We start from the raw sequence: 6,089 nt of genomic DNA on the forward strand, positions 1-6,089 counted from the left end.
CGGGTGACAACTTCTCCCATTCTTCTTTAATAGTATCTTCCAGACTTTCTCGTAATAGTTTTGCTCATAGTCATTCTCTTCTTTCCATTATAAACAGTCTTTATGGACACTCCAACTATTTTTGAAATCTCCTTTGGTGTGACGAGTGGATTCAGCAAATCACACACCTTTGACGTTTGCTTTCCTGACTATATGGGCAAAAGTTTCTGAAAAGGTATGGATAATAGTGTTAGGTATGATTATGACATCAATACATGTTTGGTTTCAAAACAACTGAGGTAGTGCCTGCTGAGAAAAAACAACTAAATGTTCATTGTAAATTTTGCTTCCCCACCCTGTATTACATTAACTGTTTAGGAATTACAACCATTTTAAGCCCCTGTTTTCAGAGGCTCAAAATTGGACAAACTAAGACCGTTAAATAAATAAATATCAGGATTGTTTTTAATACTAGGATGAAAATCCTGATGTCTAGATCCCATGGACATCACCAAACACTGAGTTTCCCCTTGGAGATTCTTTGCCAGGCCTTTACTACCTTTAGTTGCTGTTTATTTGTGTTTTCTGTGCCCTCGGTTTAGTCTTCAGGAATTGAAAAACTGCTCTGTTGGTTTGAGATCAGATGACTGATTTGACCATTGAAAGACATCTCATTTCTTATCTGCTTTTACAACATGTTTGTCATTTAAGGATGTTTTCCAGCTAAATCATGGCCTCCTTCATTTCCATTGACACTTCTGTGGACCTCATATTGAGAATTCCAATGAAAAACAAAAAAATGTGAATTTGTAATCAACTCCAGATCTTTTATCTGCTTCATTTGTTGTGGATTTAACCAGGAAATATTACACATCTGGACATAAAGTTGCTTTTCAGTTAACTGTCCAATTACTTTTGAGCCTCTGAAAAAAGAGGAACAGTTGTAATTCTTTCTTTTTTTTTTTTCTACTTGTCTTGTCCAGCATCCTAACAGCAGAATGGTAGTCTGGTTCCTTTTGGTGCTGAACAAATTTGCTTTGCTGAGGGTAAAAAAAAAAAAAAAAAAAAAAAAAAAAAGTAGTATGCGATACTCCCTGGTAAAATGTCCAAATAAAAGACGACATACATGCAAAGGTGTCAGAAAAATGGCAATGATGACTGGGAGTACAGTTGGTGTCGGCTCCTGCCTTATCGGTACAGACAGCTGCCTGTCAGTCAGCTGAGCCCATAAAAAGGAAAAAGGAAAAAAAAAAAAAAAAAAAAGATTGTAATTCTTAAATACTAATTGCTTGAACCTTGAAAACCTTTAAAGACCCAAATACTGATCTAAACTGTTTAATACCTGTTGGTCCATTAATCCTCTCAATACCTGGAAATAATTGGTGTAAAATACAGTTTGTCGTATTTTCGTGGTCATCAGATATGACCCATTTGGACGTTCAGAGGCTCTGTAGTTACCATGGAAACACCATCATCTTCTACAACATTGATTCACCAGTAAAACCCATGGAGTTTTAATAAATGACAGTGGATGGAGACACTTGGTTTATGTTCAGTTAATGATGTATTTGCCGAAGAAGTCACTTTTTTTTGTTTTCTGTGTTTCTGAAATAATAACCTTCAGCTTTAACCCTTTCATGCATAGTGGTCACTACAGTGGACAGCGTTCTCTTGTATATTCATGGATTTTGTTGTTTTAGTTCCATATCAGCCAACACAATGGACGCTTATGCATCATCCCAAACACTGTAATTCATACCATTACTGTAACTTTGCTGTTCTTGATAAACCTGATCTGCAGTAACATGTTTGAGTGTTAAAAAAAAAAAAAAAAAAGTTAACAGTTTTTTTATTTTTTAAACAAAAGTTGTTGTTTGTTGTTTTTTGTTTGTGTTTTTTTTTTTTTTTGCATATTATGTCCTTGAAGCGAGTAATAACTAGTATTTGAGTATGTTAAAATTTGAGTATGTTAAAATGTGAAAACATCAGCTTAGCGACATTAAAAATGTTTTTATTTCATAGTTTTCACACAGTATATCAGTAAATATATGTTTCTTTGCTTCTAAAATTAAACGCATGATATCCAGCTGAGTGGACAGTTTTGTAACTCCAAGAAAAATAGGTTCATAAAAAAATTAAATTGCATTGTTGTTTTCATGCCTAAAGGAAAATAAAAACACACAAGAAAAAAAATCTTGATTAAAGTGTTTATAATTCATGCATGAAAGGGCTAATCTGAGCTTTTATGAATATCTACATTATCAGTGAATTAAATACAGGAAAATACCTGTTTTACTGAAAAAAACACAAAATACAGAGGATAATATTATAAAAATATCGATAAATCTCTTATGAAAGGTTTAATAGAGAGAAAAATTAATTTGGGAGCTGCCACAAAAGTAGCACTGGGTCTTTATGGGTTAAAGCTGAAAATCCACACATCAAACACATTTTTTTTTTTTTTCGTTTTCCACTGTGGCAACATTACAACATTTGTATCACTGTCCAAACACTTATGGACCCGACTGCATGTGTAATACCCTACAGTGTATATAAGCATATGCTCTGTTAGTGATGCTGTTTTAAAGCAGGGGCAATAAAGGCACAGTGAAAAAATAAACATCCAGAGGAGTGAGAAGAGGATCTGGATGCTAATGAGGATGCCAACACCTGATGTCCACCCACATTGAGACAGCTGGCATCCTCCAGGCACGGCGGTTTGTCAGAATCTTTCAATACAGTGTTTACACATTGATGTCTTTTTGCATTAATGAAAGGCGGTTATTCAAAAAGGGAATTAATATTACATAATAAACACAGAAAGATATGTTTTACCCATTATTATATTCATTACATGTTGATTGTTTTGGTATCATAACACTTAAACTCCCACTCAGTTTTTTTTTTTGTCTTGATGTAAAAAAAGGAACATATTCTCCGGCGCCCATGGGTTTAAAACACACACGCAGGTGTTGATTTGTGATGCACTGATAAACTTGTATCATCTTCTTGTCCGTTCAGCGATGCAGTCAGGTGGGATTTCGTAATATGAGCATATAAAACTATACTTAACCTACAGTGTAAAAGTAATGCATCCAACCGCTGTTATGACAGTAGGTACAAATGGCTGTGGTTTTCCCCCATGGCATTTCCTTTTACATTTGTGGACTCCACACGTTGGATGTGCTAACATGTCCCCTCCACATTCAACATGGTATTTTCTGTTTTAGAATATTTTTACTCAGAATGAAAACACCTAAGGGAAAAAAAAAAAAAAAAAACAAGAATGATGTATGCTCTAAGGATTAACAATTTAATAAAGTGCAGCTCTGACTTTTTCACTTGTGCAAAAAAAATAATAATTTGTTATCAAACTAATGCCAACACTTCCTATAGCTGTCATTTTATTGGAGGAACATCAGTCTCCCACTCACTAATATTCCAATTTTAATTAAGTCTCTAGTGAGTTTCTTGGAAGAATCTCAACTGCTCAAATCCAAACAGATGGTATGCTATTTATTGCATACCTTATGCCACAGGTACTATGTTTTTTTTTTTCTTTTTTTTTTTCTTCCCATAAGATACCCAGACAAGGCTTCCCTTTATGTACTCCCCTGGGCACGTACCATTCAAAATCCAGCCAAACAATACAGAAAAGTTTGTTTTAATTAGATCTAAAAATACAATGCAGAATAAATCAAATGGCAGACAGACAATCCCAGGGCAGGTTATTTAAAGAGGCACCACAGAGGATGTGAGCCAGTGTGGATGAATGGGTTTAAAATACAGTGCGTAGCCTTGTTTCAGTCATCAATCCACCAGCCTGCATGTGGCCTGATTCGTACAACGCCGCCGCCGCCGCCTCACAAAGTGGAAGCCTTCATGCAGCAAACAAGGGAATTGTATCTGACTGTACACATTCATCTAGACTAATGGCATGGTGATGCATACAGGCTGGATACACAAGCTCATGTTCTTTGTTCCAGATCATTTGACTTCTTCTTACTTCTATCTCCGGCCCTGTCACAAGTGGAAGTGTGAGTGATCTGTTTAATCTCTTCACATATGATTAGGTAAAACACAGCTCAAGATAATATCCTACAGCGCTCTGATTCAGCAGAGATACAGATGAGACGTGAGCGTTACACTTATAATTCAGAAGGCTTAGCAATCGCCACCTTTATTAATAAATACAAACATGTAATTTACACATATGGCTTATTCTTTGAACGGTCCTGGTTGTCATCATATGCTTTTGTTCTAAGATAGAAGCCTTAAACACCGTTATTTTTTTCCTCTCGATTCTCAATTAAAATGAGCTGTCAAATAGAGATAAGAATATTACACTAACAATGCAACCTTGGAGTTCTTAAGGGTAATAATAACAGTCCTCAAAGCTCACTGTAATGAAAACAAACCAGGAGGATGCATGAAAAACTGTCAATTTAACCCTTTATCTGGCAAGTGACTTTTTGGTAATTTCCGCATACATTACAAGACAGTGAGAGCAACAGTGAGGACAGTGAGTCACCGATCTCAGGTCTAATGTGGTCTACATGGTCTGTAAGGTCCACCTCTGCATGTACAGTGAGTGTACCTGCTTTGTCAGGTACCATGAAGTAATGGTACTATTGTAAGGAATGATGTTCAAAGGGAGAATGTGGATGTGGACAGGTGTGTGGATCAGCACTGATGTTGGTCTAATGTTCTAAAAGTGATGTTCTAATGTTGTAAAATACAAGTTCTTTTCAGCTTTCATGTGTTTTTCTTGTATTTTTTACATCTACTTCTTGTATTTTTGTTTTGTTTTGGGTTTTTTTTTGCCGTGTTTGGGTAAGGAACCAAATATGGTAACTTCAACTTTGATTTTTTACATAACAATAACATTTTTGGTAACACACTATGAAGCATTAGTTAAGCGTTAACAAATACTGAATTCATCATTTATAAAGCATATTTCTGACATGAATATTCATTAATATGGTTTATCAGCACAGTTATAATGGTTTTACTCATCATTCGTAATCATTCATCACTCAGTCATGCAGTTTGTTTGATAATTCCATGTGCTGTGTTGTCCCTTTGTTAGAATGACTGAAACTTTTGTGAGTTTTTAGGCATTGCCAACCTTTAAATCTCATTTGTAAATGCTTTATATGTCATAGATAGTCCACACTTCAGATGATCTCACAACCTATACTTAATTAACGAGTAGTAAGTGCTTTATAACTACCTGAAATAATGAATTCTTGTATTAATAACTGTTTACAGTACATCTATTGGAAAATAAATGTGTGAGTTTGTATAAAATACACACTGACATATTCACTTACCATTAGTACATGTGTGAATACTAAATGTTTAAATGCTGAATCCATAATTTATAAAGTATGAAAATACAATCATTAAGCACATTGTAGATGAGCTTATTAATGATGATTATTAATGAAACCATTATAACTGTGCTAATAAACCATATATTAATGAGTATTCATGTCATAAATATGCCTTATAAATGATGAATTCAGTATTTGTTAATGCTTAACTAATGCTTTATAGTGTTTACTTACTATAAAGTGTTACCCATTTTTTAACACATAAAGACCCAGTGCTACTCTTGTGGTATTATTTATTAATATTATCTTTATATTTATCCTTTCTTAAGTGATTTATCACCATTTATTAGAATATTATCCTCTATATTTTGTATTTTTCAGTGAAAATCATGTAATTACCTCCGCCAAGGAGGTTATGTTTTTGCCAGGGTTTGTTTGTTTGTTTGTTTGTTTGTTGTTTGTCTGTCCGTTAGTGTGCAACATAACTCAAAAAGTTATGGACAGATTTGGATGAAATTTTCAGGGTTTGTTGGAAATGGGATAAGGAAGAAATGATTAAATTTTGGTGGTGATCGGGGGTGGGGGGGCCCACGGGGGGGGGCACTGATCAGCCTTGGTGGAGGTCTGCGCTCTCCGAGTGCTTCTAGTTTCCTATATTTAATTCCTTGATCATGTAGATGTCCATAAAAGCTCAGATTAAAGTTGAGGGTTATTAAATCAAAACAGAGAAAACTGAAGAAAAAGTGATTGATCAAACTCCAGGGTTTTACTGGT

The 6,089-nt window shown here is 34.8% G+C and overlaps 1 pseudogene; it reads left to right on the forward strand.

The window, feature by feature from the left end:
- Positions 1-3,806: 3,806 nt before the first annotated feature.
- The window catches only part of LOC115431148 (glutamate receptor ionotropic, kainate 1-like), a 15,999-nt pseudogene continuing 13,716 nt past the window's right edge, over positions 3,807-6,089 (forward strand).

This window comes from Sphaeramia orbicularis, chromosome 13, assembly GCF_902148855.1.
Source record: "Sphaeramia orbicularis chromosome 13, fSphaOr1.1, whole genome shotgun sequence".
NCBI classification, from domain to species: Eukaryota; Metazoa; Chordata; class Actinopteri; order Kurtiformes; family Apogonidae; genus Sphaeramia; species Sphaeramia orbicularis.